The sequence below is a fragment of the Linepithema humile genome, chromosome 1, assembly GCF_040581485.1.
Source record: "Linepithema humile isolate Giens D197 chromosome 1, Lhum_UNIL_v1.0, whole genome shotgun sequence".
Taxonomy (NCBI): domain Eukaryota; kingdom Metazoa; phylum Arthropoda; class Insecta; order Hymenoptera; family Formicidae; genus Linepithema; species Linepithema humile.
In genome coordinates this window covers 25319292-25347250 of record NC_090128.1, presented here as the reverse complement: position 1 = coordinate 25347250, position 27959 = coordinate 25319292, and the positions used below count along the sequence as shown (strand labels likewise).

The following is a 27959-nucleotide window of genomic DNA, read 5'->3' as shown; positions in this document are numbered from 1 at the left end:
TATTTGGTATCTTTGCAATATTAACAAAAATATCTTGAAAAATAATATAATGGACAAATATTTAATAAACATTGCTGTCCATTAAACTATTGCTCGATCTTTTTATATTTAAAAAATTATTTTAGTAAGAATATTTAAGATAGTTAAAATTTTTTGAATGATGGAAACTTGGCGCAGTCAAACATCTTTATTTCATTCTTTTTCCTTTTTTTCTTTTGAAGTTTTATTTTTTCTGTTTTTATATGTAGCTCTTTTCAAGAATCGAGTGTGTGTGTGTTTGTGAGAGAGAGAGAGAACAAGAACCTTATATAACGTTTCACATTTTCGCGATTGAAATGTTAACTATAGTTTAACGTTGCGAATTAATTGTCTAAAACGAAAATATTTAATCTTGTGAGATATAATAGAGAATATTTCGAACGGAATTTGGTCTCAATCGTATGATCCAGCATGTTTATCGTCTTTGTTAACTTTAACATTTTTTTTGCCTCAATATATACGCGAACGTTCGTTGTTCCCTTTCCTTGAATTCTAGAAACAAAGCAGTCCACAATTTTTCCGTTGAAATACTTATAATTTATATATATTTGAGAAAAGCTGGAAGTCACGTTTTCTTTAATGCTAACATAAATTAGAACAATATATTATTATTTTACACGATAGATTTGGTCTGTCTCTTCTTCAGAATCTCATCTTATATATAGAATATTCTTACATTTGACCACTCAAGGTTAATACATTAACATATTATATATGTATATGTATATTAATTTATATACATTAACATATTATATTGTATATGTATATTAATCAGTTTTTATTACTGTAGTGTAAGATATAATATTTGGTATCTTGTATTTCGGCAATTTATTGCATTTTTATTCCATTTGTGTGCATTAAATTATTGCTTGATCTTTTTATTTTCATTTTTAGAAAACTGTTTTAAGATGAATATTTAAAATAAAGCACAAAATTTATGCGCGCATAGCGAATAACTTGGCATTTATTTATTTTAATCAAATGCAGGCAATTGAATAATTCGCAACAAATAAAAATAAATAACATTTTTCTTAACAAGAATAATTGATTCTTACTTAAGATATATCATTACAATATTAGAATATGTTTTTATTTTAAATGATACATTGATGAAACATCTTTATCTTTTTCTTTTTTAATTTGCACTTTTGAACAATTCTGGTATTGTTGAAAAGTGCAACGTATTAAAATTGGTATTTTAGGCAAATGCAACATATTAAAATTTGGTATTTCGGCAATTTATTGCATTTTTATTTCATATTTTGTGATTTTTATCGCATCAATTAATTCTACTGATCGCACGCATAGAAATTCTAATATTTTTGTTAAACGATTTCTATGTATTCGCTTTTGTTCACTGTGAGATTCGAGTTAATATATTATTATATTCGGGTTAATTTGTTGAATTAAACAGTTCTTATTGTTGTTGATTAAGATATATAAGAATAATAATAAATTCTGATATTCTGGTATTCTGGTAAAAATCTGGTATTTCGGCAATTTATTGCATTTTTATTCCATATTTTGTGATTTTTATTGCATCACTTAATTCTGCTGATCGCACGCATAGAAATCCTAACATTTTGTGTTAAATGATTTAACACAAAAATTATTTAACACAATCATTTAACACATCGTCCGAAGCGAACTCAAGCGGTTATTATTGTTTTTTTGTGGTATGATACGGTCGGTATTGTGTAGCGTTTGTCCTTGGACTTGTTGCATCATTTTTTCTTGATTCGGTTTATCCATTTTTTTCCACAAAATTCGCGTATTTCTCTCGCCAAGTAACTCTTTGTTGGTTAATTTTTATTTCTACATAATACGACCTATGTCAGTTAAATTTATTATAAAATAAATGTAATTTATTCACAAGTTCGTTATACAGCTGTGGAATTAGTAAAACGCTCTTATACATAGACTCATCGCATTCCTCACAAATTTTTTTATTTTATTGTTTGTTGGTTGTGAGAAACCGATTGTCTCTCACAACCAACATGATCTTACATGGTCTCATATGATTGTCTCCCCTTTACGAAAATTTTGAAATTTTGATTTTTAATCAAGCGCGTACTGTCGTGTTCGCGCAGAATCGATCATCGCGTTACATTGAAGATAATCGAGTTTCGGCTGCCGGAAGCTGGCGCCGCTTAAGCCTTGTGTCCACGATACCGGTTGATCTAGGCGATTTCTTACACAATGATAACGTGAAGATAATAATTCTTTCAAATTGTCAATATGTCAAACATTTATTTTGGCGCCCAGAAACGGGTATAACTTACAGATCAGGAGGTAGACTTTGGTTGTATTTTTAGCATCGAAAGATTCGTATCAGTATGAACACTATGATGAATATTGAGGTAGTTGTAAAAATTTCATTGATGTCTTCCGCCCATAGATTGTTGCTAGATCTGTGCGGCGTAGTGCATAGCAGCATCTTTAAATGATTACGATTGTTTGAAGTTTGATATCGAAAATAATAAAATACAGAAAAAGCAGTATAATCCTGTCTCTTCTGTATGGTATATGCTTCTCATACTATGTTGCTCTTCGATTTCGCGAAGTACCGCTGTTGCTAGAAATGGTTTGCCGCATTTGGTTTGGTGTCATTTTTTGCATTATTATTTTGTTACGGCATGTGCCGTATTCAAAAGTATAGTTTTTAACATGCAGAAAAGTGCGTTTGCTCTGTTATGCTCGATCGATTGAATTTGAGTATGTTTCATTCAATTAAGAATATTCTTCTAATTTGTCGTCAAATCAATCTAAAAACTTTTGAAGTAAGGTAATATTAAAAACTTGTTGCGAATATAAAATTGAATTTAATTTACAATACAAATCTTGGGATCGTGTACTGATAATAATTAGTATATTTCTATCTTTTAGACACACGGTTTTACTTTGGTCGATGCGTGCTCTATGATGCGCAATCTCGCGACATTGTTTTTGTTTTAATTAAAATTTTATTCAACTTTTTTTCTGATGATGTAGGAAACAAGAACCGTCTCGAAACTGGTATTTGAATTGCAGAATTTATTGCGATTTTCATACGTGTGTTTTTGTATCTAAATGCCTCTTTTGTGTCGAGAAAAAATAATAAAATACAGAAAAAGTATAATCCTGTTTCTCTGCATGGACTATGCCTCTCAAACCCGTGTATATTGTTTTTAGACCTCGCGAAATATCGCTATTGCCAGAAATGGTTTGTCGCAATTTGATATCGTTTTTTGAATTATTATTATTTTTTTAATAAATAATTTATACGATCGCCAGAGTGCCGTATTCGAAAGTATAGTTTTTAACGCACTGGAAGGTGTGTTTGCTAAGTTGTGCTCGATCGAATAATTACCATTCCATATTGAAACTTGCGTGCAACGTCCGCCGGGAATGTCGCACGCATGTTTGCACTTACAGAATATTCTTCAAAAAAATGTAAACTGATATTCAGCGCCCAACTGGGGACCGCAATTAATGAGTCGTAAATGAGTGACTATCGTATTATTCGAGAGACGTTCAGATGCGAGTTTTAATATCGAACTTCGATCACAATTTCTACTTAGATATGTATGTAATACGCACAGATATATTTTTTTATTTTCAGATTTAATCGTATATTGTACGTTTTTTCTTTTGCACTTTGGTCTTTTTATATCGTTTGATCGTTTTATGATCCGGCATGTGAATCCGGAATAGAGTAAATGTGAAAGTGCTCCTATTTGAGCAAATCTAGTGTATACCAAAGCAAAACGATTTACAATTTTGCGTCCTAATTATGGTTGGAAACTATTTTCCAAATATATGCAAGTATGTTCCCTCGTTTCAGTGCATATATGACAACCATCCGAGAGAAATCCTTCGTCGTCCGGAAATGCCGACGTGCTAATTCCGTAACTGTATGTAAAAACCTTAATTGCAACAAGAGTAATTTCACGACGGGAATGGTTATTGTCTTATATCCATAGCAGTATGTAGAGAAGTGTAGCTTACAATTAGTTTGACAGTTGTACGCGCTTTTATGTTTGTGCTTTCTCGTTTTACTCTGTCATGTTTCATACTTTTGATTTTCTGAATTTTGAGCAAAGAAAGAGAAATGTATATATATAAGATACATAGAATATCTCTTTGCTAATTCACGCTTTTTATCCGAAATCGGAAGTTTCAATAGAAAATATCTTTCAACCAACTTCTATGAAAACTTTTTTGTGGAGATTATCTTTTGTGTCATAGTTTTTGGTTAAGCATATCTATACATTGTAATCGTTCAATCTTTATATTCATTTGATTTATCACCAGGAGACTTTTTTTCTGTCAGTTGAAAAAGTCATTGAAAGTCCGCCGATTTGACAATATAAATAGTATTAAAGAAAATTAACGTATCATTCTCAGGATGACCCTAAAAATTTTTTAAAGATTTTTAAAGAATCTACGAACAAGGAAGTGACTATTGTGCTTTTTAAGAAAAGTCGCACATTCTTTATTAAAATTACGTGCCATTGTTCTATCCCACGACCGTTGTACGTATTCCGAGGTGCCGGTTCTTGCGCGCAATAACTATCTTTTCCCGAATATCTGCATTCTTGAGGATCACGAGTCGCACGCCGTGCGAATACGCGCGCTTCTCTATTTAATTCTGCGTTACCGCGCGAAAAGCGATACACACGGTTTCTCATTCAATGTCGATGACAACGGTATACCATGGCATACCGTTAATTATGTCAAAACATTTTTTACGAACGGAAAACTATATTATATGATGATGCACTGCTTGTGATGAAACAATTTCGGTTCTACATAAATTGAATATGGTATTTTACGCATCTATAAGATAAATTACAGTTCGCAGCCATGTGGCCAATACGTTGGCATTTTTTACATTGTATTGCTTCTCTTCGCATCAGTTTTTCCCAGTGTATTAACTGATGGAATAGATAATTTATTTTTTTAGATTATTTACTTTACTTTCAGGTGACATATGAAAATCTTGTTTAGATTTGTTAGTTGTAAATCTTATAACTTTATTGATATCTATATTTGTAAAGGTCGTAGAAAAATTTTTTAAATATAGATTTGTTAGGAAATAAATGAGCTTAAAACATTTTTCCTCAACATTTTTTAGGTTTAAGAGGAATACCTCGCCGATACTCAAACTATCCTGATAATTTTCTTGCTTGAAATATTATTTTATCTATTGGATCCTTAATCTCTATCAGTAGATCAATTTTATTAATTTTTATTATCTGAGAAGCATTATCATCTAAACGTAAAATTATTTCTATATTTTTTTAAAATTCATCACTAAAATGATTAAATTATTATCCTCCAAAAAATCATAGATATGATGAAATTCCTTCAGTTTTTTAATATGGCAGATAAGTGCAATGAATTTAAACTTCATATATAAAAAATATTTTTTTTTATTAAAAATTAATACATGAATACTATCTCTCCAAAATTTAAACTCCCCAATTTATGATATAATAATTTTTTTCCATGACTTTACTATAATAATTTTAATAATTTTAATGCATACATTTTTGTATCCGGTAGTCTACTTCTTCGAGCAATGCAATAGTTTAAAAAAAAATTTTTTTCCCATTTCTCAAAGTATATCTTTAACGTCCGACATTTTGTAAAACATTTTGCGTAACTCAATTTTGGTTTGTTTGGTTGTTAGAAGGAATGTTCAAGCTTTAATTTGCGATTTTTTTCATCCGAATACGATGAGTTTTTGCTGAGTTATCGCTATTCAAAGATGTTAAAAAATGTGCTAAAGTTTGGTGGCCCGGTTTTCTTACGAATGAGTGTATATAATTCATTCATTATTATTTAGTTAATGAAACTATAGATATAATTAAATGCAGAAATCTTATTATGTATATAGATCTTATAGCTGTATAGCTGTATAGATCTTATGTATACATTATAATAAATAAAAAATATATATTTCCACATTTAATTTATAAAACCTACAATTTTTCAGTCAATCAAATTTTTGGTTAATATTTTCTTATATTATTTTATTATGGGTTATTTAAAAGGTGAGGTATCAAACATTTCTGCAAGTCTTTACACTATCAAAAATTATTTGCAAAACAGATAATAGTGTCTGGGAGAACCGCCTTTTTGATTACGGTTTCCCTGCACTATATGATTTCTTGTTATGGGTTATTAAAATATTGTTTAAAATACTATTAACTTTGTAAATTTTTTGATATATTGTGTTTAGGATTACACGATTTCAGCAATGCTACATGCTCCACAAATTTCAAACATTTTTTTACTATTTCAAATAATTAAAATACATGGAAAATCATGATTTTTTACTGGCATATAATTTTGTATAACATTCTGAAACATAAAATCGATTCTCGCAAAAATCGAGTAAAGTTTCAAGATCAAGTTTATTTAAAAAAAAAATTTAAGGAAAATTTTTTTAGAAATTTTATTTATTTAAGAGAAGTAAGAAGAAATAGAGAATATAAATGTATACGTCATATACTGTCTCCAGGCGTTCATTTATTCATCTTATTAATTCTTGAATGTGGTTCGCATGTGAAGTCGCATCGACAAGTCAAAAACGTATAAAATTTGAGAACTGCAATACTTGCATCTTGAGGCACGAAAACAATGTCTCTTTCTATAATGTTATTATATTGTATCTGACGAGTCGTGTGCAGGCAGGCTTACCGGAACGATTTCTCATAGTATTTCATATTCTCAATTTTTAGTAAGAATAAATGAGAGATAAATGATGAGAATTTTCATCAATATATGTGTTATTGCGAATCTATTTGACGGAAAATATACAAAATTGTGTGTTATTTGTGAAAACCGAATAGAACAATTAAAATTTCTGTAATTTTTATTAACTAGAAATCAGATATCAACAAATCGGATATGAACAAATTAGCAATCAATAAAATAAAGAGTTCTTTATTTTATAATTGTTGTGTAAAACATTGAGGCATTATGAACCTAGAAGTTTCGTAACTCGCGACCTCGTAACTCTCTTAAAGATGCGCGCAAACATATAATTTATTTATTGCTATATATATGTGTACATTTCTGTATTTAATATGAAATTAAAAGAAAAAAAAGAGTATTCTAGGAGATATTATCTAATATCTAATTAATTGCAGCGGTGATATCTGTTAACATGTAAGCATATTACTGTTCGATCTTACACATAAAAATAAATTTAAATATAGTTAAATTTGTTTTTTTTTTTTTTATTTTTTCGAAGCTTGTATTTTTGCATAGACAGAATCCTCTATTTTTTTCTATTTTTTTCTTACATTTTTTTCTATTACGTCACTCGTTTGACTTATAATTACATTAGAAAAAGAAAAAAATAATAAACAAAAAATAATTTAACATTTTTATTATTTTTTCTTACATTTTTAATACAAAGATTTGTATTAATTTGAAAACTCTTTAAATTGATGGTGATAGATGATTTATTTGATGAATGCGAATAAATAAAAATGCTTCTAGTTTAATAATGTACAAGTCTCAAATATAGAAATAATAATGTTTGCTTTAATGTATATGTATATTTATCAAAAGGAGGGGACCACTTGGAGTGAATACTATTCATTCGCTATTAATATCATTGATTTTATTTGAATTCTAAATTCATATTCAATACCGAAGAAGATTGCATTCTACAATAGAGAATAATGTCATTTGAATATAACGAAGAAGCTCTTTCAACGTCTGTGGATCAACTTTTCCAACAGTTCAAGTACATAGGAAAGCAATTATTATGTTATCGTCGATAACTGCGAGATAACGATGCAATTAATGTCTTTAAAAAAACTCTGAAGTCAGCCGTTAATCCATCAAGAATAATGTGGTATAAAATAGCCTTTTCTACTTTGTGAGCACATCGTACATAAATTTGCAATAACATACGATTCTGATATTGTGAGGAAAATTTTGCGGATTGATGACAACAAACGTTGCCGATGAAACTTTATTTATTTGGTAACTCTTTCCTATTTGCCATCGAAATCTGAAGCTAATGGAAGATTGAAGACTTGGTATCATTATTCACAATATGTTCAGGAACATGATTAAGCTTCTTGAACGACATCAGAGAAGATCTTTGCCCTATAGGAAAATTAAAAAGAAGATGTAAAAGAAGAATTTCAAACTTTCACTTCAACGAAACTCTTGGATGCTTATTACTGATTAATTTATTTGTCAGTAAATTCTCAATGTCAAACACATTGGACATGGAGAAGTACATGGTTTAATGTACGCAACGCCAATCAATAAAATGGACAAAATTGCTGCTTGTAAACTGATTGTTTATTGCATTATTGTCTACTAGTCAAATACAATCAAACAATCGAAATGCAGCTCAAAAATCTTGAGTTGAATAACAAGCTCGAGATACATTGCAAAAATTGCGAAGCGAAGAACACGAGAAATGCTTTATATTTGTTATTCTTTTTCGAGTTTTTAAGAAAAAGATTCGATCGTAACATTTTTGACAATTACAAATTTGGTAATGTATTTAACGCAAGGTGCTCACGAAAAATAAATATCTTTGATTGGAACTCTTTTTAAGCCACCTCAGTATCTGATAGTTGTCTGATAACAATGGTATAATTTTCAGACAACGACTAATTTACTTGTCAGTAAATTCTCAATGTCAAACACATTGGACATGGAGAAGTACATAGTTTAATATACGCAGCGCCAATCAATAAAGTGGACAAAGTTGCTGCTTGCACACTGATTGTTTATTGCATCAGGATCTCTTCAGGATCTTCAGGTACCATTTCTCATCACTTCTCATCGCTAAGCGTATAAGTGAAGCTTTAGAAGAGATGATCTTGAAATGATTTTTATCATTTTCTGCTACATTTAACATTTTACAATGTCAATGAGTAAAATGGACAAAAACTGCTGTTTGTAAACTGATTGTTCATCACATTGCCCTCAGGATCTTCAGTTACCATCTCCCATCATCGTTAAGCATGTAAGTGAATCTTTGGAAGAGATGATTTTGAGATGATTTTTATCATTCCGCTTTCTGTTACATTTAACATTTTACAACGCCAATTAGTAAAGTGTTGCACAAAGCTGCTGCCTGCAAATGGAATTAAACTTCTGGAAGAACAAAATGAAACTCCTGGATGCTAATTACTGACTAATTTACTTGTCAGTAAATTCTCAATGTCAAACACATTGGACATAGAGAAGTACATGGTTTAATGTATAAAATGCCAATCAATAAAGTGGACAAAGCTACTACTTGCAAACTGATTGTTTATCACTCTGAGGATCTTCAGGTACTACTTCCCATCATCGTTAAGCATCTAAATGAATCTTTGGAAGAAGTGATATTGAGATGATTTTTATCTTTCCGCTCTCTGTTATATTTAACATTTTACATAGCTCTGTTATTAAGTTATTAAGATGTTGAGTCATCATCCATTAAAAATGACTTAGCGTAAGAGCTCTCAAGTTCTGCAATCGATAAACGGAACGCAGTCTCCACTCGAATGATACATAACAAAATAAACTGCAGAACACTATGAATATCTTATATTTTTCAACTTTTCCCATGCTTTTAAGGAAGAAAAGATTTGGAGAAAATTTCTATCATATTATTTGAATCTTGGCGTTACAAGATCTGGCGTTATTCTCAGTTACTATTATCGAAGAGAACATTTTTCGGATTTTCCATTCGGGCCAACCATTCTCTTCAAGATTATCTACACTTGAATAAGAACATTATTTGCCATAAAGACGATTCAGAAAATACATGCCACCATCAAGATGTCTTTAAGAAGAAGCAAATAGAAATTCACATTTCTGCGCTCGCTCACGGAGATTAAACTAAAATCTGATCAGTTTTTAGTGAATAAATTTGCGATTTTAAGGACCACTTTCACACTCATCACTCAGCAAATCTAATCATAACAAAGTGGAGCCATTGTCTGGATAGGTTTACCCTTCTTTTGATTATTAGAATATTCATAATCGAGCAATCCAAAGTTATGTTATTGTAGTAATGCTATTGGAAATTATAACATTGGTAATTATAATATTGATATTATGTTATTATTAGTTAGTGTATGCTGGATATTTCAATATTGACTTTTATCCGGAAAACGTAGATTTCTAATGCAAGTCGGGCAACTAGAATTCGTTAAACCTCTTATCTATTTTAATAGTTTTACGTAAATGTATGATAATTAAAATGCACAAGTAATTAAACTGATTCAATCAATAAGAATTAATATAATATAAAAGAGAAGCGAATTTTATTTGTCCGATTAAAATTATAAAAACAAAAAGGTTTTTGGAAATATTTACAATAATGTATCAATTAAAAAAAAAAGAAAAAAGATAAAAAAATAAAACAAAAAAAATACAAAAATACAAAACAAAAAAATACAAAAAAATACAAAAAAATACAAAAAAAATACAAAAAATACAAAAAAAAAAATACAAAAATAAAAGAAATAATAATTAAAAATTGTTGGTATGTATTCTGAGTTGCCTGTTCTGTGCGGTAGTTATCTGTTCTTTAATATCTGCATTCTTGATAATCACGAATCGCATGTCAAGCAAATACGCGCGCTTTCTTTATTTAATTCTGCGTTACCGCGCGAAAAGCGATGCACATGGTTTCTCATTACCATGGTATACCGTATGTATAACATACTTAATAAGACGCATTTTTTACAAACGCTGCGAAATAAGTTCATATGAATGTACGTAATACATTCGCAATGGAAATAGAAATGTATCTCTTGGGTTTACGTGATCAAGTTTTTTGTAGCATATTTTTTCGTTCGTATAATTATGTAATTGTACAATTCAGTTATTTTGTGTCTGCAATTACCAATGAGTCGTGTGTCTTAATTCATTTTTGTAAAAATAATATTAACATTTGCACTATGCCATTTTTCTCTCGTTGTTCTAGTTCACTTGAGGTTCTTCTGTGATAATATGATAAAATAATTAACACTTGACTCATTAACGATTGGAACCGCGATATCCTTGCAAAATCTACACATTATGAAATGCTTTTACAATTGTATTGTAAAATGTCTTTACAAATCTGTAGAAAATTGCAAGGGATATCTATAAAATTCATGTAATCGAATATTTGCTTTATGCATTATTTCATTTTTTTCTCTTTTTTTCTTACTTCTTTAAATAGGTGAAATTTTGCTTAAAAATATAATTATCAATGTTCTACAAACATTTTAATACATTTTGCGATATATGGATTAGGATTATCTTAATGACATTTTGTGTTACTTGGATTTTTCTATTCGTAATTATTTTTATTCGTAATTATTTTTCCTTATTAAAAAGGAAATTAAAATGTATACTTTAAATCTTAAATCTTTTTTATTTCTCCATGATAAGATAATGTGCAAAGAATGTATGCTTTTTTAAAATGGAAAAAATTTACCGATAATAAACATTTGTTTAGACAGATGCAAAGTTCAAACAAATAATCCTAAAAAAGTATACCATACATATTCTTGAAGAACATGATTTATAAATTACTCAATCCAGGAGGTAGGCAGTCGCTTATAAAAAAACGGTTATACGGTTTTACAGTTATACGGTTTTTTTTTAAATGGCATAACTTTATTAAAAAAGGTTGTAGAAAAATTTTTAAAATATGGATTTGTTAGGAAATAAATGAGCTTAAAAATGCGTACATTTTTGTATCCGGCAGTCGACTTTGAGCAATGCAATGGTTTAAAAAAATAATTATTATTTATTTACAAACAAGAATCTTGTGAGCAATCAAATGTTTTTAAATTTATTTGTTTGCATATGCATTCGATTTAGTTCTGCATTGTTGATCAGACTTGAGAAGATGCAGGCTTGGAGAAGTGCAAGCGCTGACTAACAGGTGGCATCAGGATTAAATTTAGTGTGATGGTTTACGTGTACGATGATTAATAGTTCGCAAATCGCATTCAAAGAAGAATATTCCCTTAATAATAATTAATAGCAATTAATTCTTTTACTTTGGTTTTTATTGCCTTTTTAAATATCGCTTAAAAATTATTAAATTTTGATAAAAATTGATTATTTATGTATTCTGATGTAACAAACCTTTTTATAACATTCTTCAAATTTGTTCATTTTTTCCTGATCTTTCCAAACGACCTGATCACATTTACACCATGATACGGGGTGAATATTTACCCCGTATCATGGTGGTATAAAAAGGTTTGTAACAAATGACATTTTTTTAATGTGGTTTATTTTGATCCTCATTTTTTTATGGTGAATTTATTTTTTTTTTAACAATATATATATATGTATAATATAACAAATTCTGAAATAACAATGTTCTAGTCAAAGCTTTATAAAATTATTTCTAGGTTTGCGCATTTAAACTGAAATTTGTTAATTATTTGATGGCTTGCTTGTCAAATATCGCTCGAAATAGAAGTGTAAGAGGCGTAAAAAATTTAAACCTCTTTTGGGCGTAACATAGCGTAACGAATCGTTTCATTAGAGAAGTTCTTGTTCGGATTCAAGACTTTGCGACTTGTCATTCCCGTTGGCGCCGGTAATTGAATGCCTCTTTCATCGTGCGCTTAAAGTGCCGTATCACCAATGAACATCGATCCTATCAATATCATGCGACAACATATATTTTCAAGATCGTTAATTTAACAGAAGAAAGAATCATCTGAATTTTGAAAGAGAGATATACGTATAGATGGCTAGAATCATCGTGTTGTGCAAAATAAAAGTTCCAGTAATCAAATTTTGAAAAAGTTATCGGTGTCCCACAAATGTCTTTAATACTTGCGAAATAATACTTTGCGAAAATTCCAATAGTTATTTGTCAAAAACTGCAACGTATTTTTTTTCGTTTAAGGCATCTTATACAATAATGAAATAAGTTTCTCCTAATGTAGATCGCGAGAACAGCCATTAAATATACATATATAATTGAAAATTGGATTATATTGTCCATGTTCCGACGATGAGATCAATTATATAAATTATTAATAAAAAATATAAACAGTTTTCATATTTATGTTGAAGTGTACGTCACAGCAGCATTAATTATTATTACTTTTTTTTGTACCATTGCTTTACATTGTACTTATTCACTTTTAGCCATACGCCTTTTACACTTCTTGTTATTTTACATTATTTTACATTATAAATGCGTATATTTGATTGAAACAGTCGCTCATTTATGTCCGTGTATACATTATTACATTATTGCACTCTTTACTCTCTCATGTTGCATTTGTCATGTAGTTGCCACAAGCAGTGCTAACAAGCGCGTTCTACCAGTGATCCGCCATTTTTATCGCGATTATTCATTCAAAAGAGAAAAAGGAGAGCGCAATGCCTCTGTTCGGTTAGACCGTTGTACATAACGTTGCCCCGTTATCCTCCATTCAGACCGCTTTCCTCCGCGCCACGCGAATGCCGAGGGAGTTCGATTATCCCCGTGTCGACGTCGGCGACGACGACGACGACGACGAGAGAGAAACGTTATCACGCATGCCCGTATTTCCCAGTGCTGTCCTGTCCGCTCCGCGGAACCGCCTGACGGATATTTTGACAGTACGTCGCCCTGCATCCTCCGCGTCGAGATGCATCTCGACTTTTGTCGCCCACGGCGCCGGCCACCCTCGTTCTTGCTTATTCGCGCGCGGTTTCATGCTACCGTTGCCTTCGATGTACCACGAGAAAGTCGCGTCGGATGCGCCGCTTAAACGCGCGTTTAACAGCGCCGCTTGCGGAACCGGGTCAGTCGATAGTGTCCGAGCGAGTGTTGTGCGCGTTCAGAGTGTTCGTTTACTGAGGGTAGAATTGAGAGGGTGAAACGCGAGTAGGAATGAGATCGTTTCAGGACACAAAAGTCGGATATATTGACGTCTCTCAAATCCGAAACAGCGTCTTAATCTGACGGAGAAAAATCGTGTTGTTCGACTCGAGAGCTCTTTGCTCTATCGTGAACGGAGAGATGTGATTACGAGAGGTGAATTCGTGAAGTCGCTGTGAGAGGGACTCGCATGATTCGCGTAGACGGTACCGTTTTTCGGTTACGCTTTCGGGGTGGCCGAGAGAAATGGCAGCGCGGCGGGTCTCCGCATCTTTGCGACGTCTCGGAGCAAGATGTTGACTTGTTTTTGAGCCAAGTGGGCGGCTGTAGTCGTGAGAAGAGTGAAGTGTTTGAATGACTTGCGCGCGGCTCGGCAAGAAGGTGGTTGTGTTAACTCGAGTATGCGGATTTCACGGACACACGAATACCTCCCCGGGTGAGGTGGGGCCGGCTCTCTCGGCGGCGTCGCCGGATTACCGCCGGTGCAGGCGTCCCGAAGTGCCGTGTAAATCTTCCTGAAAATTACAAAGTAATCTCGCGGCACGTTCACGCGACGGTCTCAGAATCAGGTTTCGCGCGTGTACATGTGTGCGTATGCGATGTGTACCGCGCGTAGAGTGTGTCTGTTCGACAGAATAACGCCGTTTCAGCCACTTTGCGTCGCATACCTCAAGAACGTTGGCGATCATCGCGATCTTTCGGGGATACATTCAGCGCGGAATTGTCGTTAAATCGTTCATGTAATTCGTAACGGTTGTGATTGTGCGCGTTTTGTGATTCCTCGTGAGAAGGGCGGGGGCTTTCCCTGGGGCGACCCTGGGTACGAACCTGCTCCTCCTCATGGACGTGGAACCGTCCAACTGTCAAAAGCGTCTCTCGAACGTGAAATCCCGTTCGGGACCTTGACGGACTTTTCGTCCGCGAGCGGATTCCCGCGCTCTCGGTTGGTTTCGAGCTATCCTGGTGCATGCATTCGAAGGTGGGCGGATGCCGCTGTCCACGTCAAGGACACGTATCCTCAGGCGCGCGATCCGAGAACAATGAGGATCTCGGAGCGGCCGTTTTGTTGCGATGTCGGGATACCGCGCCTGGAATGCCAAGTCCGTACCGCCACGTTCTGCCCTTCGTGCCCTCATTCGCGTTGTTGTTATCGTCGTCGTTATCGTGGTTTGTTCTGCTGAGGCGCATGAACGAAACCTAGTTGTGCCGCGAATGCACATGTCGTGGGAATAAATTAACTGGGAGAGTGTCGAGCGAAACTCGCTTTCGTTCGTCTACGACGGTTAGAAAGGACGAAGAAATAGAATCGATAGAGAAGGCGGTGAAGAGAAACAATAAGGAGAGACTAACGAGCTGAGCAGGATGAGTCATTTCGATTGGAAACTGCTGCGCCGGAAAAAGGTACAGCTTGTTGAGTTGTGTGTAAAAATTATCTTTTCTTCGACTGGCGTAGTTTTCTATAACAATTTAAAATCACAATTTTATATTTGAGCAATAATTCACCCATATTCATGAGCTAATACAGAGCCAGAACTGGGACTTATTGACTGCTCGAATTTGTTGTTTACGTTATAAGCACATTAAAACACAAACGTTTCGGTCTTTGGGTTGGCCATTATATTTGAGATTGTTATAAAAAATTTTTTTTTTTGTTGATTTTTACATTAAATGCAATCATTCATAATCAACTCATCTTAATCGAATCATGCTTGAGAAAATGTCACGCTTAGCTAAATTTTTGGATAACAAATTTTTTTAAATTATAATTTGTAAAGGTTCCGATTATAAATATAAAAAAAAATTTTTTTAAAGATTTTTTTGTGATTGTTTCTGTGTAACACATCAGCACAAATATCTCTTTTTTTGCTTAAATGTATATTGATAATTTAGCAATTACTGAATGAAATGTACAATTTTTTCCGTTGTGCAATTACGTTGAAAAACAATTACGTCGTGAAATTACATAATTTTTGTTAAACTACATAATTTTTTATATTTAATATTTTATATTTACGGAATTAATTTTGTAATTTTTGCACCTTATTTGTGTGAATTTATTGAAATTTTTCTACAGTGTATTCAAATTTTGAAACAAATGTGTATAAGTTGTGAATACAAACTGCCACTCGCATAATGCATGATACATAATGCGAAAAATCTTTATTGTCATGCCACAATAATTTACTTTTCAATCCTTTGTAAGAGCAAGACAATGATTGTCACCACATAATATCTGTCAGTTGGTTTTCGCCCTAAACCATATATTTTAAAAGGTATATATTTTAAAAATTATAATAATATTAGGTTCTGGCATTCTTGTCAAAATCAAAATTCAATTCAATCAAGGTGAAAGAGAAAAACTTAGGTCCATCTTAAAGAAACTCTTATGTTTTCATTCATGTGTCTGTCTATTAGTTTGTCTGTCATTTTGTACGATAGAAATTGTGGCCAGACCGTTAAAAGTAAAAAAGTATGGTCTCACTACCTAAAACCTTATATTTTAGCTATTTAAGACTTATTTTTCTTTTATTTCAAATCCCTAAAATTGCAGATGAATGGATGAAAGCTGCATAGGAGTATGAAAATCAATGGAACTTTTTACATTCCAGAAGGATAATTTGAGGAGGATAGTATGATATTATGATTCTAGCAAGTTGGAGAAACAACCAATGACCCCTCTAATCCCTCTCAGAAGGATTTCACGCTGTGCACCTCTAACGCATGAGTAGTCAAGCCATGTACAGACGATAGAGCATTTCTTGTAACGTAATAGCGCTTTAAGTCGAGCACTACCGAGCTGCAACATGCTCAGTAGTGTGTATAAATATGAAAATGATCAGGATTTTCCAGACAGAATTTAGTATCGTCTCTATTATCAGTTTTAACTAATAATTTTGATGTAAAATGTTTAGAAGGTACCTTGCTTTATTTGATTCGTTTGATTTTCGGAATATTTGATACATTGATTGTACATTGCTTAATTCATTCGTGTCAAAGAAATAATGTGTCAAAGAAATAAGAAATAATGACGTTTTTTCCACGTCAATTTATAACGTCATTAAGATAAGACAAAAGTACGTCAGTTTTACGATATTTGGACGTCATTTTAAGACGTCTAGTTCGTCCAATGAAAAATTGCAATGGCTCAAAAGCATATCACGATGTGATATAGTCCTTATTATTTCTCATTCTTACTTCCTCATTTTGGAATAAATTTTTCAAAATATCCCATTTTGTCATGCATTCCTCGACGCTCCTATTAAATTCAATGGACGTATATATTTTATTTTACATTCTAATGTGTGGAAATCCCAAACTATATATTGATTGGAAACCCTTTTTAATGAGATAAAATAAGAATTTTCGAAATGTTGATAGTTAAGTAATTTTTAACTGAAAATTTTTACTTAATATCAATCTAAAACAAAAAACGTTATATTTGCGTATAAAATTGTTATGCTTAAAATTGCAAAAGTAATGTGATATTAAAGAAAACAATTTTTCTATTACTTCTATTTTTTATTATTATGATTTAACATTACGAAATAAGTAATGTAATAAAAAATTATTTAACTTAAATAAAAAAAGGTTAGAATAAAATATAACTTATTTCAAACTCTACACAAACGCAATGCAAAAAGTTTCAGATTATATCAAAAGATACTTCCGCGTTTTTATAGAAATTTTTCATGTTAGAAGACTTTTGTGTTACCGAAATTCATTCTAAGAAATCTCGTAAAAAATACAGATAAGTGTAAGAACGAATAAAATGTTAACCAAAGAAGACTTTTCGCGACTTTTTAAGAGATATTAAGGGATTTACTGTGCGTTTTTTGTAAATGTCCAGAGCTTTATTTTCGTCGTTTTTATTCCGATTGGTTCGGAACACACGGCTATTGTCTCTCGAATATTTCTGCTGATCTCTCATTTTTACAATAGAGACATGAAAAGTGTTTGCGAGAGCTTCCATTTGTTATTGAGATAAACGAAATGAATCGATGCGTAGGAAATTACACTTAGACAGTTGTACATCGTCATTTCCGCGGTCGAAATTATTCACACCACAAATTTGATACGGTGTGTGCTACATGCGTCGTCATCTTCGCTTCGTTTAGATTGGATTATTAGGGTTGTCAATTCGTATTGATCACCGCAGAGAGACGTAACGCCAAAAAATGCCATTAAATCCCTGGCTTTTTCGTTTATCTGTCTGGTGCTCAGTATCTGTTCGCGGGTGTTTCTTCTCGGTACAAAGGCCTGCTTCCACGTCGGAAATCTCCGGGGGAAGATGAATGCTTTGAGTCATTTGTTAATGATGTTGACAAGAGTATTATTTTGTTGGCGTGTGATATCAGAGCTTCTGTTCGGTAGTTTTTGCGTTCTGTTGGATTACCTTATAAACGGGATGAAGGTCGATTGACATCATTTCTTTGGCCATTTTTTTGAGGTCTAGTGAGTTTGCTTTCATTTGTAGTTGCACCGTTTAAAAATTATGATTGTTTAAACGGTTGTGTAAGTTTCAAATAAGCATTCTTTGAACAATACAAAATGAAGGTGCACCTTCTCATGAGAATATGCAGAATCTGTAGAAACACTTGGTTTAAGTAACGTTTCATCAATTAATGAAATTCAATGCTTTGAATCATTTATTAATGATGTTCAGCATTATTTTGCTGGCATGTAATATCAGAAATTTTTCATTTAGCATTACATTGTTCTTCTGTTACGTTATAGCCTTTTTCAATAAATTTGTTTGCAATTCTTTTCCATATATTTTTTTGTAGACACTTTTTATTATTTAACAACGCCATATTATTTCTAACTTCTATTAAGAGTTTTGTACTTTAAGTGTTTCACTGATATCTGCAGTTTTCTGTAAAAAAACCCTTTAGCCTCATGGCTTTTAGTATCTTGGTTATGATTCCGTCTGCACCGACGGCTTTTCTATCGTTCAATTTTCTTATGGTTTTTTTGATCTTTGATATGAGGATGTCCGATTCCAGATCTTCTCGCTAAATCGTATTATCCCGCCTGTGTATATCATAACATAATATAATTTATAAATAAAAATATTAAGATTTATATTTTTAATTATAATTAATATATTATAATAAATATAATATATATAACATAATATAATATTTTAATATATGTATTTATATAATATATTTATATAATATATTTATATAATATATTTATATTTATATAATTGAATTAATTTTAACTTTGATTCACTTACTCTTCATGAGTGTTTTGGATGTTGCGATTGATGGTGCCCGCCGCGACGATGACGGTATGGTTAGAGCATTAAAGGACGTGACGGAGGATGGTGGAAGTGGTGTTTTCTCAAGTTTCGTCTTCGTTGTTTCAGATTTTTCAATCGTGTGGCGAATGATACTTTGTTCTCATCGTCGTTGAATGTGCTGCTCGTCGTCGATTCTATATCTAACCGTTTTTTACGTTTTTCAATTATTTTTATCTTCGGTTTCTTGCTGGTTCTCGATATTGCGTTTCGTTTTCCTTTTTTTTATTCTAAAAATTTATTAAAGGATCTATGATCTTACTGATCCATACATTTGTTCATTTTTGTAATTTTCGTTGTCATGTATTCCTTGATTATATATAATATAATATAATATAATATAATATAATATAATATAATATAATATAATATAATATAATATAATATAATATAATATAATATAATATAATGTAATGTAGGCATTTAAGAGGCCATGCTTGATTAGATATTTGGTAGACGGTCGGAAGAATCGTAAGACTAGTGGAGTTCTCGTGGAGAAATAAGCTAAGTGCTAGGCTGTGTTATGAGGTATTCCGATTCAAAACCCGGTCGGCTCCTCAATTTTTCGACGCCTACAATAATATAATTATAATATAACATAAAATCTATGCATTTCATATGACATGCAGCGTCAGAGAGTGATCTCTCACATTTCATCATACAAAGATTATATAATCGATCTATATTTTTAGATCTCTTTAAACTTCTAGCTATTTGCTATTTATAGATTTCCGCTATTTGTTAATCATCGATCCACTATGCGGCGTCGCCGTATTGTCTACGCGTGCTGCGCTATCGGCGCATTTTATCGCCATCGATACCGACTCTTGCCCTCGGCGGTGAGACTTTAACCCGAATGAGTTATGCGCAATCCCAAGTGACATTCATACGTGCATTAATGGGTTATATACACCCGCGGCACGGAACGGGCCTGGCGATTTGCATTGAATGCATCAAACGTATGATGATTTGCTCACCAACTTTAATTTACCCGTGTAATTGACTTCGCGACGAAGTCACGTAACGATGAATAGCGAAGTACTGCCGGTTCGATTAGCATAACCGATTTTCCTGCGAAAACCATAATTGCGACATTTACCGCGCGTGTTATCTGTTCATCGGCTGTAGAAATCAAGCGATTGTGATCGATATTAGTGCCACATCGTACAGTCGCGCCTGTAAAAAAAATGCGAAAATACGCGTTCGCCAACGTGTAATCGATATAAGGATATATACGCGACTTTGTAAGTAGAGCAATTTTCCGCGTGGACGAGTATTGCGGGGAAATTTAATTAAGGATACAAGAAAGTGTTGTGACGACGTGCGACGACGTCGACGTCGATGAGAGGTTCGTTCATTAATATCTGAAATTTTATTATATTATATGTTATTTGTTAATAAAATATTAACAAGATTAAAGGAGATACTTACATCTTCTGCCATCCTAATGCGTTCATATATATTATACTACCAATCGACAGATTAGACATTGAACACTTTAAGCATTGGAGTCGCATCTCTGAGATCATCCGCGATTATTTGCGCTGACTAAATAATCGTTATACTTGGGCGCACGGTATTCTTATTTTAACTTCTTCCGCGTACTAAGGTAGTGCGTTAACCCCATGCTGTTAACATGCACGTTAAGAAGGCTCTATACAATAGAAAAAATATCAGGAATGGGATTAAATATACTAACAAACGAGCAAGAACATATAAGGTAAAAAGGAAAAACAAATAGAGGAGCAAACTTGAGGATTGCGATGAGATTTTGTAGAAGAGTGTCCGCCGGGGCGTTGCAACAGGCAATCGATCTCGCGTTTCTCTGCAAGCCTCTTTCGCAAGTCGCAGGAGCGGAGACGCACGTTGAGATTCCTTGTGCCCTTTTCCTTTCTTTCTCACGCTGTGTTTAACGTCACATTATTGTGTCGGAAAGCGTGACGATTTTGTATATTTCCAGATACTGCCATATTAAAACTGTTTTTCTCGTGTACTCATTCGCGATATTTATGGAAATGAATAAGCTCGAATTTTATATACTGAGAAAAAAGTGTTGGATATTATGAAGCATATCTTGTAATCGCATACTTCATGATCGTTGTATCAGGCGACACCTGTAATATTGCTAATTAAATTAAAGGTGCTCGCTCACTGTTTGTACAGCGGTTCTGAAGGAAACACACACGCGTACTTTATCTTTGATCCACCCAACAAAAAGTTATACTAATGATAACAAAAAAAAAAAGAGAATTATTTACAGGTAACCGATTTTCATTACACAATTTTGTTAAAATGGTAAAATGCAATATTTTTTTGATTAGATAAATTTGGTAAACTTTTTGAATTAACAACACAATTTATTTATGCGAAGGTTACAGTATATTTGTTTGGAATTATTTACATTTACATGTAACAAACATTTCTGCCTGATATAATATTCAAAATATAATAAAAGACAAATTTTTAATTAACTTTTTTTTAAAATATTTAAAAAAAAATTGACAAAAAATTTTTTTATTTTTTTGTCATAGGCTCTTTTTTTCGTAGGTCAAGGTAGTCTTTTCCCTTAAAGTTTAATTTATATAAACTATCCCCTGCAACAGCATATAGATGAGTGCTATCAATTTGTCAGGTCTTCAGTGTATAATAATACAATTTATATATTTTTTTTATTCAGTTGCGAGAGCGCTGCTAAATTTAAAATGTAATGAAAACATTAATTTGATTATATTTAGCAGTGCCATGTTGTTTTAATTAAAATTTATTTTTTTAAATTGATTATATACCAACAATAGTTTCAACGTCAAAATTTTGGTTATTTATACCAAACATTTCTCTCAGTGATATTACGCCATGATATTGTTTCTCCCAAACGAATGCGCGCCTGCGAATGAAACGATGCGATACATACAAGGCTCTTTTTGCTCATCGTGCACATTCTACAACGGCCAGGTCTTCCTCGTTATTCCGTTTAATGACATTCTGATATTCAAATCGCTATGTCTAACGACCGAAGCCTGGAAACTCGAGCCGCGCTTGCAGACAGCAGGATGAAGATGGCCTTTAACGCGAAACTTGAGAAACGCGATACAGTCAATGTCAGTCCCGGGTTGTGGCGGTTTCTGCGCGTGCAAATTCTTGGTACGCGAGATAATGGAAAACTTATCATGCTCGCGATCTGACCACAAATTGGAATTGGCTTGCTCACCTTGGCCTATGTCCGTTCGTATTGGTTAAATCGTTGCGATAACTATATACACGTGTGAAAATTCTAGATCGTAATTTCGCGCTGAAAATCGGAAATGGATATTGCCTCGCGTTATTATGTCGACGACACCAATTCGCGCTGTATATCAATGCTAATGGAGTTTTTTTTTATCGGCTGCATAAATTGTGAGAGGGCATGCAGTACTGTAAAATACTTGTGACATGCTTGTATATACTTAAAGTAGGCCAACGGAACCGTTCATTGCTCGGTACTGGAATGGGGGTGAAAGGAGGGTCGATGCAGTTTGAAATCAATAATCATGTTTGCAGTTAGCTATTTAAGTCTCGTCGGATAACACTATTTTGAGAGAAAAAAATAGGTACTACGAATTTGATACTGGTCTACGAAGTTTACTTTTGATGTTGGAGTTTTAATATCATAAATTACGAAATTTATTAGTAATTGCGCAGTGATTGGTATACATACATACAATGCATAAAAAAATTTGTTTGGAAAAAAATATTTCCGATTGTGCTGGTGAAAAAAGGTGTTTTCCAAAAATTTCTTTAATATTATCTACTAAGCAAGGTGCTCACAAAATAAAAAAAATCTTTGGTAAAAAATTGGTCGTTGCCTGAAAACAACTATGCATAATATTAACAATAATATATTATACAAATTATACCATTGTTATAAGCAACGATCAGGTACATGTGACTTATAAAGAGTTTTGAACATGAAAGTTTCTTAAAATGGGACCAACAACTTTTTTCTTACGAGAACAAAATAAATTTTGTTGTCATCTGTTGGTTTTTTATTTTATTTTTTTTTTCTGCGCGCGATTATTGAAAAAATATTTGTAGGAATAATTTTTATATTCAATATTTATTGTGCAAGATTTTTAAACGTGCACGCGCGCGTACATATACCATACACAGATACACACACACACACACACATATACATACATACATATTCATCCTCCAAAACCAGAAGAAAATCTTGAACAAACGGAAGAAAGGCATTCACTCAAATCCTTGGAATACTCTGTACGATTTTCAGTTGAGTTATATTATCTTTTTCTTTTTCTCTATGTCGGTCACTCGAAAGATGTGTATTTTTACAGCCTACCGGCTAATGTTAAGAACGCAACACAGATAAATCTTAAACGCATAAAAATAAAAGTAAGTACACGCGCAGAGGTGAACTTAAACGTAAATGCATAATTTCGCATCTGAGTTGTCGCTAATATCACTTTCGATGTTAGCAGTGCCGGTTTTATCACGTAAGCATCATATTCAATCGCCTACAGGTACCAGAAAAGAGGTTGGCGTTGACTTGTTGTTCCAGACATGTAAAGGAGCATGTTAGATCATCACAATAGCGGCAATATTCTAGATCATTAGGGTGCATCAATTTCGAATCTGAGTCGTCATTAACATCACTTTCGATGTTAGTAGTGCCGGTTTTATCCCTAGGCATATTTCATTTTACAGAATGGAAGGTGTGCCACTCGTCCAGACATGTAGGGCAGCATGTTAGATCATCACAATAGGGGCACTATTGTCTTCCACTGGGAACAACGTTGCGTATCAGTAAAGTACCTCAATGTGAAGTAACTTGAGCTCGCTCAGTCCACTACGGCAATATCCGAGCTCGAAGGACCAATTTGCGGGTATTTTCTTCAAATTCCCACACTCTAAGAAAGTCAGGCGTGTTATTAAATTAAGATTTATTATTTTTTCACACTTATGTATTACTCTTTCCTCAATCCTTCTGCCCTTGATAAGGCGTGGTGACACTCTAAATGTTGTCAGACTGCTGTCTCCATTGGCACTCCCCTGTCTGCCATTAACTTCCAGAGTGAATCTCATCTCACCGAGTCGAATGTCTTGTTAGTGTTCGAAGTGTAGTCTACGAAGCACAGAAGCTTCGGCACATTGTATTCTCTCACCTTTTCCACTAAGAATCGAAATTATGCATTACGGTACTATTTCTCTTTTTAATCTTATTTTTTATAAATATAATATATATAATTATAAATATAATAATATATATAATAAAATATAATAAAATATAATGTAATAAAATATAATATAATAATCTTTTCGCCTCTCATCCCTAATTATTGTTAATTTTGGAGCCTATAACTAATTTTAAATTGTTATAATATAATAAAATATAAGTATATTGATTTTCATTAATAACACAAAAATAAATTAAGCAACACCATGTTTGTCTGAAAACTTATAAAAGCATAAAGTATTAAAGTATTTTTTACAATGATATTTTGCAATAACGATTATGCATTGCACTGTTCTTGTCCCTTTTTTTGTTAATGTTGATTGTTAACAATAAGGTAAAAATAATTAAAGTAACACCATGTTTATTTGGATCATGTGTACTTTATAGTATTATAATTTTGTTATGTATTATTTAACTCATTTATTTGTTTTTCTTGTTTTTTTGATTTGTTATTTAATGATTTGGTTTTTTTTTTAAGTTTATTTTTATGCACAGCCAGCGTCAGGCATCACCGCCGATCCGTGTAGTCGGGTGTAAACGGAGCACTGTTTCCGTTTCCCGTTGGATCGCACCAGGGTGGGGCTAGCATTGATCGCCTCCCTTGCGTACGCTCCATGGTTTCCATGCTCTCAGATGTACAGCAGCCACGAGAAATTCAACCACGTAACAACACACTCTTTCACCTTCACACAGTGACATTTTGTTAATCTTATCTTCTTTTGGAACCAAGCACACACAAAACAACCACACTATTGTAATTAGTGCGCGTGTCTCACGATTCAAATTATAATAATCATATTTTATTTACTATGGTGATTTCAAAAAAGGGACAACAAATAGAAAATTATTTTGATCTTATCACTGTATCGGTATTACAAATTTGGAAAATTTACTACTTGAAATCGTTACCGATTTCATTCTCGTGTATTTTTGTCACACTTGCGCTCATAGAGTTGAATTAGGTTTGTAATTTTCCTCGTAAGAGCCTAGTTTAAGTAAGCGGTACGAATCACTGACCGATAAATACGTCGTGCATACTTACGGTCGCCGTAATAAAGTGGATCCTATTGCTGTGGTATGCTTCCTTGACCGGTAACACTGTCCAGGAGGCCGAGACCATCTAGCATGTTGGTCGTGTTGGTGTACACACGTACACCAGGATATACGCGACGCGTATATACACATACACTTGGATGGGACCTTCATTCAATATTTAACTGGCGATGCTTTGGAGCGAGACGAGGAGAGCCAGGATTTCTCCATACGTTGCATCTCCGTGATTTACGTTCGCGTTCACGGAGCGCTCTTCTGCCCTTCCATATAGTAATCCGCTCCATTTCTGGACGGTGGTAGAATGCCGGCGTATAAATTATCCCGCGAACTAATTAACATTGTTGCCGATATCGTGCGAACGTCTTCGCACGCGGTAACGCGAGAGGATACGAAGATTAATCGCGCGCCTTTGTGATTCGGCGCACCGTGTCAAAGATTGTTCCACGGCGGAGACGCATCCAGTTCGCTCTCGGGGATGCATTCGCGCGGTAGAGTGCACCCGGAATCGTGTATCATGCGTCAGTCCAGATAGGCATTGATTTATCGTACACGCGTGTAATAGAGATTATTTATTATTTTATGCTCGTCGTAGCAGCGCGTTCGTCTTATATATCGCGGCCCGTAATTGATGACTATATCATATTTCGTGATGGAATGTGTTTTCTAATTTTGCATACCTGGATCATTGTGCGATCATTTGTGCTACTTCGAATTCTTTCTTTAATGACATAAAATGCCATTTAAAATCTTTTAAATTAAACTTAATATAAATTACAATCTTTGTATACAACTGCATTTATAAAATATATATATGTCGTATAGTTTCATTAATGTTATTAATAACATAAAAATGCCATAGTGATCCGCGAATCTGAAAGTTCTCGAAAGAAGAGCCAGATTTTCGTGAAAAACATTTTTTTTCTTCACTTTTAATTTTATGAATTACTTATTGCCTGTATTACAGATTCAACCTTTTTTCTAGGGAAGCAAAGAATTAATACTTGAATAACGTTTAGGTAGAAGTTTTTCTATTCTAAAGAGTTTTTCTTTAAATAGTCATCATAAAATAATTTTTTTTATTTATTAATTGTTTATGTTTCTATCTTAATGTCATTAATGACATAAGAACGCTTTAGTGATGCGCATATCGAGTGTGGTCGCGCGATAGCTTGATTTCTCTCGACGCTGCAGCAGATTTCTCACGCGCGCCGCGCCTATTACCAATGATGCGCTTTTACTTTTGGTAATCCATAACAATTTGAGATTTCTTAAACGTTTCGGTGATACTAGACTTCACTGTTTCCAAATTTGTTACAAAATTTATTTCAGCGGTAGATCAAATTTACTTTGATTTTTCACGGTTATGTTGTTATTTATCTTTTTCCAAAGAGAATGAGAAGGTAACGTACATAATTGATTCGGGATGCATTGTTTTTATTTATTTTTTTGAAAAACAAAGAAACCAAATATATCGAATTATTATTATTAACTTATTTGCAAATTGTTGAAATGCATTTTTTGTGAATAAACCGAGTATTTTTCTATTTACTTTATTTTTCTTTGCAAACAATCTTTGAATATAAGTAAATAAATTTGTTCGAGTATCTTGCAAGAAAACGAATTAATAGTGGTGCACACATAAACAACACCTTATTTATTTTGTCTTTGGTTGTTCTCAATTTCATTGAAATTTTTGCAGTTTTACTGCGTTTCTTCTTTTTTTATACATAGCACTAATGAATCACGCAATGATCGCAAGATTGCTAATTGAGGGTTGAATGTTCATAGGAGATCATTTCGTAATGCTCACGATGACATGATATTTCATTGTGTGCTCGAGTACTTATTGCGTAAGTATCCACGTTCACGTCCGTTCGTATCTCTCCCTGACGTTGCGCAGTAATTGTGCATGCTCTACCACCGTCATCATTTATATTGATCTTCGATACACGTTCGTCGCTTGGTAAGCGTGTTACTTCTCATTTCGGAATTGAAAATGATAGTGAAAATAATATTGTGAGTTCTCGGGAGGTACCTAATAAAACTTGGCGCAAGACACTACCATGTCTCTTGATATCGTTATTTCGTTATCGCTATTCGCACTTACTCGATATCTGCTTCTTTATTATTATATATATCGGTTAGCATCATTTCCAATTTTCATTAACGTCGTGTCGCCGACATAATACGTTATATATAGTATGTGTAATGTATACGTATGCATGCACATCGGTGACTTCTCGTTACCGGGATTACGTAGGTTACAAATGACTGTTTCTGCAGCGGGTTTGTTAGTCTGCGAGCTTTGTTTAAGATTACTTTAAAAAATGATTCTTGGGGTAGCATGGCAACGTTCGCGAAATTTTAATGATATAATTTCGAAATATGCGACTTTGGCATGAGAATCTGAAGATGAGATCATGAAATTTTGACAATGACGTGATTGTCTATATTACTCAAACATCGATAAATCAAACATTATTTGC

General features: G+C 33.1%; 1 protein-coding gene and 1 long non-coding RNA gene across 2 annotated transcripts in view; both read left to right on the top strand.

The window, feature by feature from the left end:
* LOC105671159 (uncharacterized) overlaps window positions 1-27959 on the top strand; it is a 318172-nt gene that overhangs the window by 1132 nt on the left and 289081 nt on the right. The window lies entirely within an intron of this gene.
* On the top strand, window positions 6-27444 carry LOC136997197 (uncharacterized). Its single transcript, XR_010888003.1, has 2 exons — window positions 6-15286; window positions 23892-27444. It is a non-coding gene; the product is annotated as an uncharacterized lncRNA (long non-coding RNA).